Here is a 13,207-nt window from a genome sequence, read left to right as displayed (position 1 = left end):
TATTACAGTGAGAGCCGTAATATAAACCAGGGATTTGTTTTGAAGCAGGAAGCAGGAGTAGAACCACATTTCAACAACAGCACTGTGCTGTATATACTTTAAAAAAAAACACACACACACACACACACACATTGTGCAATGCCTCATAAGCAATTCTGGATTTTCCTCTTTATTTATTTGACTGAAACCTAAATCCAAAGTGACTTATAAACAAAAACAAAATCCAAACCAAGCAAAAAGCTTTTTAAGATAAAGTTAAGTACCACCAGAACCTGAGCTACCACAACCTTCTAGATAATGACTGATTCTCACGTCTAACAGTTTGTTCAGGAGAGCGAAGATCCTCACGTCCTTTCACAGCACAGGAGTAGTTCCCTGCATCTTCGCTGAAGAAGAGGTAGAGTTTGTTGTGTTTGGTGAGTTTATCAGTAACAGGCTGTCCGTTCTTGTACCACAGGTAAGTGGGGCTGTTGGACAGAGTGCAGGACGTGATGCAGCTCAGCGTTACTGTCGTCCGTTCTTCTGATGACCCTGCATAGTGACTCAGTCTTACCTGCAGATCTGAACGTGCACAAAATAAAGGAACGGGATTTAACAGATGTACAATGATGCAGAGAGACCAGATGTAGAGACAGTTAAGTGGGGGATATTAACCTGTAACATTAAGAACCACTCCAGGTCTACCCGAGATTCGGTTAGATGTATAAACTACTCTAAGCCGATATTCTCCAGAGTCTTTCTTTCTCAGCTGGTTCATTTTCAGAGTGCAGTTTCTGTCTTGCTTCACATATTCAACTCGATTAGTAAACTCATGCTTCAGGTCCTTGAAGTCCTTAGAAGAATGCCAGAATACTTCTTTAACACTCTGTCCACTGGAAAGCACTTTTTCCACAATTTCCACTGAAGACCCTTCCAAAGGTTCCAAACTCTCTTGTCTGGGTAGGTCACCCTCATACAGTTCCTTTCAACACCTGAAATGGTAACAGGTCATGAAGAGATGGTTTAAAATTGATTTTAAAAGCTTCAGCCTCTTTCATAAACCATAACAGGAGTAAGCTTTCGCTGCCTACCTGCTGATTGATTGATTGATTCTCACAATTGCACATTGCCGTTTTACATTAGGTTAAATTAGTTACAGCTCGACATTACGTTTATAGGACAATGTTGTATGTGAGTGTTTTTTCTCTTAACATGTTTTAGATTCAACCTATTTATTATCTATGCAAATTTTTCTATGGGACCATGTAGGGACTTTGCAAAACTAACCCACAAATCATTTAATTGCAGCAAAATGAATACTCACACAGAGAAGGAGCTCAAATCTCGTTATAGCCGTGAACAGAGCAGGAGTAACTGACTTCTTCATCATTGCTTAAAGGGAAAGTTCCCTGGGTGTCTTTGTTATCCTGTATGTATTGATCCTTGTACCAGTAGTACACATTAGCAGCAAAGGTTAGATGACAGGAAGTGTGGCAGATTAGAGCTTGACTTTTGTAGTGACGGATCACCTGCAGATCTAAATGAAGTTAAAGGTGAATATTTCATCACAGACATGTACAACAACACAGTTTATTCCAGACTAGCTGCTCTGTTACCTGTAACTGTCAGAGTAACTCCAGCTGAGCTCACGTATTTCTCTCCTTTATCCGTAATGAGCATGAAGCGATATTCCCCCGCGTCTCTCTCTCTCAGGTCTGTTGATCTTGAGTTTGTCATCTCTGTGTAGTTCACACGTCCGGCGTAGTCGGAGTCTAAAGTCTTTGAAGCTGAACCAGAATCCAGTGGTGATGTTGATATTTGAGTAAGAGCACGTCAGGTTTACAGACGACTCCCTCAGAGCACAGATCTTCTCATGACTGCATGACACTTTCAGGTTCTGGATCCCTGACACTGAAACTGAATCGTTTACATGAAATATTAAAATATAATTAAAACAGCTTTACGTTTGTTATGAACACAGTTTCCTTTGAGGAAGATAAAAAGTCTCAGCAACATAACAAAGCTGCATTTTTTTCCCTTTTCTCCTTCAAGAGTAGAAAAAATGGCAGCTGGTGAGAGTGCGCTGGTATAAGAGAAATAAAACATACAGTCATTGTCACTGTGATTCGTTACTGATATCACCTATCAGGTCTGGTGAACTATGACGGATTATACCACTACGAATTACACAACCACTCAGCAGCTGTGGTGTAGATACACAGAGGATTAATGGTTTAAACCAGTGAAATATTTTACACATCCGAAAGGTTACTTGTAGATAATTAACACAACACACAGAACAAAAGTGTATTATATATACAGTTTATGAAAATAAAAAATAATAATAATCTTATTCACTGTCAAAAGATATGATTTTGCTTTTTTACAGATTTTTATAAACAGTCACAGGAGTCTTTAGATGCCACTTTTAACCTCCCTAAACCTCAAATAATTGTCCCTTGTCACCTATAGTACATTTTTATTCAGGGCTGATTAAGTGGATGTGGAGTTCTTTAGTTTAGACTTTTGAGACAAAGTCCCACAGAGCCAACATATACCATATAACAGAGACAGGTTCATATTAACAGGTGACGAAAAGAGCAACCCTACCTGTAATATTCAACAACAGGATCAGCAGCAGCAACATTCTGGATTCAATGTCTATAGTTCCACTTAGAAAGAATGTATTCTTACTTTTGGATCTTCTTGTAAAGATACATTTGAGGAAGTGGACAGTGTATGATGATGGTGTGTGTGTCTTATGAGGGAGTCAACATGTAATTAATGGGAAGTAAAAAGTGTGTGATGGAAGTTCCTGTCCTGTCATTAACCGTAAGAATGAAATAAACCTATACCTATACACTATTTAAATGTTAGTATTGAACATTTAGAAAATATGTATTATATATGTATCATATGTATTTATTGTAAAAAAAAAAAAAAAAAAAAAATACCAATACACCATGATGGAGTCCATTTTTTAATTTTGTTTGTCAAACCACAGCAAAAAAAATTGCAAAACCAGTTGTGAAGTAAAAGGAAAATATGAAGCAATAGCTAGTGTTTTTCCCACAGACAATTGTCTGAATACAGCTGTGTTTAAACCTCATAGAAAATGTGGCCCAAACATCATACTTCAGTGCTTTTAGATCAAATTTAGTCTCTCTCTCATATACATGATAAAATGCATCATCCATAATGTATTAATATAAACTTCTAATTTGCACTACAGCAGAAAATAAATGTCAGAGCTGCTGTATTAGAAAGTTAATCAACAATGTATGACCGAATAAAATCAAGAATTAAACTGATGGATAAAAACAAACAAAGAAAAAAGTCTTCATCATGTGTTACTGTGGCGGTGGAGACAGACAGGAGGTGGTTTGAACCAGCAGGTAACGTGATGATTCTCTTTGCTCAGGAGCAGGCAGAGAGCAAGTGGGAACTCCAGAAGCTGCTGTAGCCTACCACCTCTTCAGCTTGAGGACACATCTGGTGTATTCCAGCATCAAGTGGGCAGTCCTGTAGTGTGTTCGCCAAACACCTGAAGAGCACCGCAAACACTTCTGGTTACTGCAGCTCCATGAGATCGGTACTCCAAGTTACGATGATCGGTTAGCACAATGAAAGGATGATATGCTCCCTCCAACCAGTGTCGCCATTCCTCCAGTGCTGCCTTGATGGACAGCAGCTACCGATTCCCCACATTGTAGTTGGCTTTGGCTGGCACAGGTTTCCAGGAAAAGAAGGCGCAAGGGTGCATTTTCCTGGGGGCTCCATGGTGCTGTGACAAAACTGCCCCTATTCCACAGTTGGATGCGTCTACTTCAACCACGAAGGAGAGCTTGGGGTCTGGATGGTGGAGAATGGGTACAGTGGTGAACCTCTGTTTCAGTGTCTGGAAGGCAGATATGGCCGAGTTTCTTAGGTTTTCCCCTCAGAAGGGAGGTTAGTGGTCTAAGCGACAAGGCTGTAGTTGCAGTTGAAGCACCGATAGAAGTTCGCAAATCCTAAGAAATGTTGCAACTCTTTGACCATGGTTGGCTCAGGCCAGTCTGTGAAAGCTTTCACCTTGCTCATGTCCAACTCCACCCTTCTCCTCAAGATCACATACCCCAAGAAGGTGATGGTTTCCTTGTGGAACTCGCATTTTTCAGTTTTTAATGTTGGAGATTGCAATATTCTCTGGGAATGATTGCAAAACTTCCCTCTAGTGGGCTTTCAATTGATATACTGCTGCTCAAAAATTTTCACTACCTTCCTTAACCTAGCTTCCACTACTCTTTCCATAGCTTCATTGTATGGCGCATCAACTTTATCCCCCTATAGTTGCTGCAACTCTGCATGTCACCCTTATTCTTAAAGATCAGCACTAATACACTTCTCCATTCCTCAGGCATCTTCTCACTCTCTAAAACCCTGTTAAACAGACTAGTTAAAAATTCCACTGCCGCCTCTCCTAGACACTTCCAGACCTCCTCCGGGATGTCGTCAGGACCAACTGCCTTTCCACTTTTCATCCTCTTCAAAGCCTTCCTGACTTCATCCTTTCTAATCTTATCTACTTTCTGTTCCACAGAGTTCACCCTGTCTACTCTTTTTTCCCTCTCATTTTCCTCATTCATCAGCTCTTCAAAATACTCCTTCCATCACCTCTGTACACTCTCCTCACTTTTGAGCACCTTTCCATCTCTATCCTTAATAACTCTAACCTGCTTCTGTAACTCCTTGTATTCCTGTCTATTCTCTTCAGTCCTGTCCATGTGCAATGTCCATCCTCTTAGCAAAGTCCACTACCATCTGTCCTTCAAGGTTCCTTTCCTTAACTCCAAACTTGCCCATCACCTCCTCATCACCTGTGTTCCCCTCACCAACATGTCCATTAAAATCTGCTCCTATCACCACTCTCTCACCTGTTGGAATACTCTCCATCACCTCATCTAATTCACTCCAGAATCTCTCTTTCTCCTCTAACTCACAACCTACCTGTGGGGCATAACCACTAACAACATTCAACATCACCCCTCCAACCTCTAACTTCAGACTCATCACCCTGTCTGACACTCTCATCACCTCCAGAACATTCCTCACAAACTCCTCCTTCAGGACCACACCTACCCCATTTCTCTTACTATCCACACCATAATAAAACAGCTTGAATCCTGCTCCTATACTACGAGCCTTGCTACCCTTCCACCTGGTCTCCTGTACACACAGTATATCCTCCTTCCTTCTCTCCATCATATCAGCCAGCTCTCTACCTTTCCCTGTCATAGTACCAACATTCAGAGTTCCTATTCTCAGTCCTAAACTCTTCCCTTCCCTCTTCTCTCTCAGTCTACGCACTCTTCTCCCTCCTCTACTTCCTCGACCAACAGTAGCCCAATTTCCACCAGCGCCCTGTAGGTCAACGGCGCCGATGGCGGTCGTTGTTAACCCAGCCTCGACCGATCCGGTATGAAATTCAGAGTACTGACAATTCGCATGGTTAAATTTGGCAATGTTTTACGTCAGATACCCTTCCTGATGCAACCCTCATTATTGATCCTGGCTTGGGACCGGCACAGAAGTCACTGTACTGTGACCCCATGGCTAGATTACAGGCAAACAAATAAACTAAAGATGTTTAATGTGGATAATAAACTGTTTATTTCAATTTCTATTTCCTAAAATCCTGAACTGTATGGATCATTTGAAGGTTAAAAACAGCATTCAGCACTACAGTAAGCACTACAAAACTCTATCCAAGCAATAATACTGTAATAAAACACCAAAGTCATTCCTCTTCTGCTGTTTGATTTGGATGCAATGTCAGTTTAAAACAGATTTACAGAACAGATCACCACATCTCTCTCAGCTTTCTTCCAGCAACCTGAAGTTCCTCCTCTTTAGCTTTTAGATGAGGATTTCCTGGATCTTGCTGTAGATCTGAGATGGATCATCAGCTGCTTCATCTGCCACAAGTCTGTGGGACAAATAGAGGTCACTTAAAAAACTTGATGTTGACTGAGCAGCACAGTTAGTGTTGGTGTAATGATGATAATTTGCTCACTGGATGGCAGCAGTGCTCCTGCTAATGTCCACAGCAGTGTACTGAACTTCCTCTTCCTCTCTGGTGTGTGGAGGAAGTCCCTAACCCTAACCCTATTTGCAAACACAGCAGCAGACTGTGGTTGAAAATTAGCACAGGATAAAGTTTATATCTGAACATGATCACATGATCAAACAGTCCCTCCTCCTTTCACCCACACTCACCTGTCCACTCTCACCAGTGCTGCTGTGGCCATTAGCTGAGCTCCACTTCCTCTTTCTGAGAAACCGCAAGCACATGTGAAGTTAAAAATGAGTATTTATTGGTCTGTTTTATTCTGGAGGTTCAAAATGAGTGTTAATGCCAGGAAGACCAACAGTCCCTCTATGATGGGCTTTAAGATTGTGTACTTCTCTGAACCTTGAGAAATAAATAACATGTTTGTGACTGAAATATAAATGCTGTCATCACACTGCTGCAATTAACATGTAGACAGCACATGTGGAGCACCAAATATAAGAATTTGAACATCGAACAAAACTTTTCTATATTAAACTCTTAGATTTAACATTTTTATTTATAATTTATACTAAATATTGAGATTAATTTTTTTTTCCTTTTTATGTAAAATTCTAATTGAAACTTTAGGTGAAACATTACATTTAACATTTAGATTTATTTTAAAAATTTACATTAAATCTTAAAACATGTTCATGTTAAATAGAGTTAAAATATATATATATATATATATATATATATATATGTATGAAAATCTAAATATTTAGAAACATTTTACAGTTTTTAAAATGATATATTTCTATTGCAGGAAGAACAGAAAAATATAAGAAATGAGTTAATAAACATTATTCCTTTTTTGATTTTACAATTTTCTGTTCCTTATACACTCCCTATAGCTAGGCAAAAATAAATAAATAAATAAATAAATGAATACTAAAAATACTGATGTTAGACAGTGAGAAATTAATCAGCACTGTTGTTAGCACACTATCTGATTGTGATATCCATACCCATGTAATTTTACTGTACATTTTAAATGCAAGTGTTAAATGTTGTGTTAAATAAAATATTAATATTTAAAGATTTAGATCAAATTTAGATTTAACATTTATATTATTTAAATTTTAGTCTACATTTAAAACATAAAATGTTAATTGTAAATCATAAGTAGAAATTTCCAGTCGAAATGTTAAATGTAGAACTGAAATGTTTCATTCACATGAAATCGTGTTTCATCAATTTTCCAAAAGCAGGGGTGATGGCTTCCCGCAGCAGATTTCACATCCTCACCTGCATGCCTAAACCACAGTATCATGAAGAACTGGCAACCAAGGACAAAATTAGCATACGATGAAACCTTTGAATTTTATATTTAACAACATATTCACAGTTCTCCATTAGAGCATTACATCTGGTTTCCTGTTAAGCGAGAGCTATGGCTACATAAAGCTCAATGCCATGTCTGTTGAGAGAGGGGTTGATTCCATGGTTGCCTGTAAATGCAAAATTGATTAAACTGAAATCTCATTATTACAGATTGCAGTAAAGAAACATTGTTTGATGCTATGTAAACTACTGCAGTGCAGTAGTACAGTCCACTGTGCTGGGAGCTGATGTAGCTGATGCTGTAATTCTGGCCTGTTGTCAGCAGTGTGTCTGCAGCTGCACTCTGCTTAAACCAGGAGTAGGTGAGAACAGGAGGGTTTGCATCACTGCTACAGCTCAGAGTCACTGAATCCCCTTCCACTGTGTCTCCAGAGGGAAGAACCACTGCTCTGGTGTGTTTAGGGGGGGGGGATCTGTTCGAGTACATTATAAAGAAATACATATTACAAAACCACCTCCTTGCATGGAGGTTTTGCTGTCTGTGCAGTGTACATGACAATAGACTGAACACACTATGTGCCCAAGCTACATAATTGTGTAGCACTCCTTTATAAGAAACATTTATAAGAAAGATACTTTAAAAATAGCAAACACATAAAAAGGGATGATTCACAGGAGAAGAAGATACAGTCCATATGCAGTCTGTGTATGATGTCTTGCTGGCCAGCAGCAATCGTCCTGGTTCAGTTCCACTGCTACAGGTGCTCCAATCACCTTACCACTAGGAAAGGAGAAGACAAAACACTGCCAGTATCTCTAACCCACTTCACATGTAAAAAGCTATTACTACTATTCCCTTGTGCATACAATATACCACAATCCACCCCAAGCCAGTGCCACAGTGCACAAACAGGAAAAAAAGAAAAAGGGTTTCTATAGGCTAGGATGTTGGACCTGAACTTCTGTCACAGTCTCTACTTATAACCTTAAACAATGTTAAACAAATGCAGGTCTTCAGCCATCAACTGCTTGAAAAGATCAAACACTACTCACATTATACTCACATTATGACTGGGCAACCCCGTGCTATCCAGTCCTGTTGAAACCCGCAGTCACCGTCATACTTGCTGCACCTCGACTCACTCACACTTCCGGTCACTCGTCTACTCAGCTTCGGCCTCGAGCCGTCCACGTCCCCTTCACCAAGGGGGTTCCATTACTCACGCCAACACCACCTGCGCGCTACAGCGCAACCGGAAGATTCACTTCCGTTGGCACCCACGTGCCTGAACACCGATCTAACGACCGATAGCTCCAACTCGTCATTGTACGCTTCTTAAAAGGGCAGCAGTGTCCACCGCATCCCCACCAGCCAATTGCAGCGGGCTGTTAATTACAATCTGTAAATAGCCATTAGAGCCACAGCAGAACCCATACACAACAATACATAATAATATACAAATATAAATATACAACAATACAAAAGGAGAAAAATACATTCATAAAAAAAAGAAATAAACCTTACACATTATTTCATCCCCTAACATATGCATACCACACTAAGTAGAACAACTACAGTAAACACTACAGTAGACAATTAAACAAGAAACAAGAAAACGCGCTCGTATCAATAGTCTGTTTCGGGTGGGGAAGGAGGGAAAAAGAGAAGAAAAGAAAGAAAGTAAGAAACCAAAGAGAGGTGCGCCTGATTTGTCTTTTTTTTTAATGTGCTTTTTTTACTCAAAAATGACAAAAATTCCCAATTCCCCTCCCTTCAAGGTTGGTGCGTTTCGAATCCCACCACAGACAAGGATTAAATATTGCATTCAGTTTTGAAATAGTAATTCCGCCCCTTCCAATATGGCGGACGCATTGACGTGTCGGTGTACATATCAATATCCGGTACTGCGCACTCTGCTGTTTAAAAATATGGAATTGACCTGTTTTTTATTAACATTATTTTACCACTTGCGCCTCGTCAAATAAGGTCGTTATTAATTATTATTTTATTTAATAGCTAAATAAATATACGAAACATATGCCACCATGTTGTTGATTTTTATTTCCAGGTAAGAAGAGAAGAGCTCAGTTAGCACTTAGCTTGTGTCTTTATAATCAGCTTACAGTTTACAAAGACACAGAGAGATGGTGTGTGTGTGTGTGTGTGTGAGAGAGAGAGAGAGAGAGAGAGAGAGAGAGAGAGTGTATGAAATGAAAGACTAATATACAGCTATTATGTAACATTACAGATCCCTGACAGTAGGGGGTGGTATTTTGAAAAAAAAGTTATTTGGCATCTATTTAGTCTGTGTTATGTCCCCCATCATTTTCCTTGACGGAGAAAGGGGTCTGGGTTCTTATGGGTTAAGGCACAGTGAACTCTATAATGTGTGCTTTAATTATCTCTGTATTCCACAGTTTTACATTTCTACACAAACAAAAAGTTTAAGTCCACATTCTCAGATGCAAAATGTAAAATACTGCAAAATGTAAAATAATAGTTACCCACAAAAACAGGATCAAAATGTGGAGGCGAAAAGAAACGACTGATATTATAAACTATTTCTTCTTAAAGAGTAACCTTAAGAGTTCAGAGTAACTGCATTATAAATGATGTGCTACAGTGGTGTGATTTGGTGTAAACTGTAAATCCACATTTTTAGTCCTCTACAATTTAGATTTTCAGATTTTTATCTCAAGATTTCAGACTTTTTATACACAACTGTGCTCTGGATGCTTAAATGTAAATGTGCAATTCCCCAAATGTTACAGATTTTTCTACATTTTGGAAACAAACCTTCCAAGACTATAAATATCTGAATTTTGTTGGATGTTATTTGTCATTTTTCACATTTTAGTAAACCAAAGTTTCTGAAGTTCTTTAAAAAGGATTTGTATATGAGTGAAAAGTTCATTTAGTGTTGTGTTGCTTTTTAAAGGAAAATTATATAGACATACTGATGACTAAAAATAATCAGAATGAGACGGTAATAGGAGCAAATGAAAACATTTATTAAAGTAAACTATATAAACACTATACAACTATAAGTTTATTTACAACAATATTATTTGCAGCTACTATTTATACTAATTACTATTAGCAGTTATCTATATAGACAAGGATAGAGGGATAGATTGATAAGGGACGATAAGCTTCCACAAAATGTCCATCATCTTCTGGACACGCTGTCTGAGGAAAGGTCTCAGTTTGCTGGCTAAGGCTGCTGGGTCTTGGTAGAACTCCGGGGGCTGAGTAAACAGCACTTCAGCGAGATCTGTAAGCTGATCCTATAAACAAATTACATCATCACTGTCACAATCCAACATAGTGTCACTGAGTTTAGGATACAATACTGAGAATTTGTGGATCACAGCATCAGAAGATATTAGACACTTACAATAAGCACTTTAAAGTAGGTCCTTGCTGCAGGCTTCCACACGTCTACCTCCCACATGCTGATGAGCGCAAACAGGCGCTCCAAGAATCCTCCCTTAAGCTTTAGGAAAGAAAGACGACAAGCTCCATTAATATCATGTCATATCAGGGTTAACAACATGGAAAAATAAAATGAGATAAAATAAACCATGTTCTGAAACTACATTCAAGCATGGCTTTTAAATCTCCTGATAAGACTCTTACTGTCTCAGGTATTGAGCTGTTTGTAAAATAGCCGAATAGAAGCAGCTCGAAAAAGATGTCCACGAAGTTGTAGTGGTAGACCTGCACAGAAGAGAAAAGTTACAAGAAGAAATTAGCTTTACATAATGGAGTCCTGTTTTCTATCACATCAAAATCTTTTCGATTTAAACATTTGTCATGTTACACAAGCATTTATAAGCTTACATAGGACCCGGAGAGCTCTGCTGCAATCCAGTCCTGATAAGAAGGAGTCTTCAGGAAACGAATCAGAGCCTCGTAGGCCAGCTGTACACGACCTGCATCCTGTTAAAACAAACAAACAAAATAATCACTTTGGCTTCAGTTTTTTTACACAGATGATGTATGACATGGACCAAATGTCCAACTACTGCATATCCCAGAGCCCTCTTCATTATGTACATTTTATTTTAATATTCATCCTAATTCATCCTTTTTTTAGCAGGCTGTGATTGTTATAAAATTAGCTTTTGATGCTTGTTATTTTAATTATTATTCCTTAATTACTCATTACCACATCTGTTTGACAACTACATCATTTTCAAGCCCAGTAACTGAAAGTATTTTGCACAAGGAAACAGTCTATCATCATTCTGAAGTCACCTGGTTGTTAACTGCTGCCAGACGCATCACAATCTTCTTCCCCATAACGAACAAGAAGTTCTGATTGTGGATGCAGGTAAGATGAATCTGAATATAAGACAGCACATAATATAAGTTAAAGCAGAGTGAACTTCCCCTGAGCAAAAACAGCAGCTAAACAAAGGTTTTACTCACAGCGAACGCCTCACGGAGAGCATGCAGCTTCAGGCCGATATCAGTTACCCCTCTCTCTGTAAGATGGTCCCTAAGAAACAAAAGATTTACATGCTTAGTGTATTAAACATACATTACTCCTTTATACCATTAAACTGTGAAGAGAAGCGTACCAAGTAAAGGGCACCTCCATCTCCAGGTGTTCACCTGACCATCTTTAGCCACATGCAGGAACGTGCAGGACACCTTTTTAAAGGTTGCTGTTAAATTAAAAAATATATAAAAATGAACACTGCAGACCCAAATTCCAAGTGTTACTATCTACAATAAAGACTTCATGACACTGCAATAAATTTACCACATAATCCTCAAGTGGCTCCATGATGGTTTCCACCCAGTTACAGGAAAGGAGCTCTGTAACCTTCCCATATTCAGCCTTAAGAGAACAATTTGAAGTGAACACAATTAGTCACTGCAACTAACAAAAGTTTTGTGACGCCACAACAGATAATCCCTCACCTGTATGGCAGTGAAATGGTCCTCGATGGTGGTCTGATAAGGGAATCCCTGCAAATGACAATTAGCTGAAACTCAAGATCTACTTCTCAAAAGTGTTCATCTAATAATCATTAATATCAATTCTCTTCATCAGAGTAACAAAGATGGTGATTACCAGCTGGTCGAAGTAGCGCGTCTTGGTGGTTTTAAACCAGCAAATCCACTCTCAGGACCCCTTATCATCCCGAGGAAGTATCCCTTAACGTCCACTGCCTAGAAATAGAGAAACTAAACTAAACATTAGAACTTGTAAAGAAGGATGTGTGTGTGTTTGTATCTCAGCTGCAGCACTGTACAATACCCCAGACTGGGAGTTGGAGGAGTCTGCAGTGTTGTACTCAACATTACAGCAGGTGCTGTTCAGCTCACCAGCACTGAGGGGCTGTGAAAAGTAGAAGATGAGGATCATCAGTGTTTTTTATCATAGCAGTTTCACACTAACACTTTCAAACATTCTGTCACTTGGAAAATCCAGAGATCAGATTTAGTAAATAAATGACAGGTTTGGTTACCAGAACAACAGCTGAAGATGTGGAGTGAGTTTCTGTGGGTAGCTGCGGCAGGATTGGCTCAACAACCTTAAGACACACACACACACACACACACACACACACACACACTTAGACAAAAGCAGTCTACACGTTTCAAATGTAGTTAAAATATTTTACTGACACATACCTGGAGGACTGAGGGAGTATCTGACGATTCTCCCAGCAAATCCACAGCTTCTGCAATAAATTAGTTTCATGTAAGTTTAATTACAACTAATATTTTCTGTTAAATGTAAAACATTAAAATGGCCAAATTTATAAGGTAGTAGAGAGAGAGACCTTGTAAATTTTTCTCTCCTTTCTTTCTAATGCTTAAAAGTTAATAAACCT

At 39.0% G+C, this 13,207-nt stretch overlaps 1 long non-coding RNA gene across 1 annotated transcript; it reads right to left on the bottom strand.

Annotated features, from left to right (window-relative positions):
* Positions 1-1,330: 1,330 nt before the first annotated feature.
* LOC131349753 (uncharacterized) lies at positions 1,331-2,660 on the bottom strand. Its single transcript, XR_009204099.1, has 3 exons — positions 2,590-2,660; positions 1,596-1,896; positions 1,331-1,516 (listed from the first exon to the last, which is right to left on the bottom strand). It is a non-coding gene; the product is annotated as an uncharacterized LOC131349753 (long non-coding RNA).
* Positions 2,661-13,207: the final 10,547 nt, after the last annotated feature.

The sequence above is a fragment of the Hemibagrus wyckioides genome, unplaced genomic scaffold, assembly GCF_019097595.1.
Source record: "Hemibagrus wyckioides isolate EC202008001 unplaced genomic scaffold, SWU_Hwy_1.0 Contig11, whole genome shotgun sequence".
Lineage (NCBI taxonomy): Eukaryota > Metazoa > Chordata > Actinopteri > Siluriformes > Bagridae > Hemibagrus > Hemibagrus wyckioides.
The sequence above is the reverse complement of the archived record's forward strand: the minus strand, read 5'-3'. Positions and strand labels throughout refer to the sequence as shown.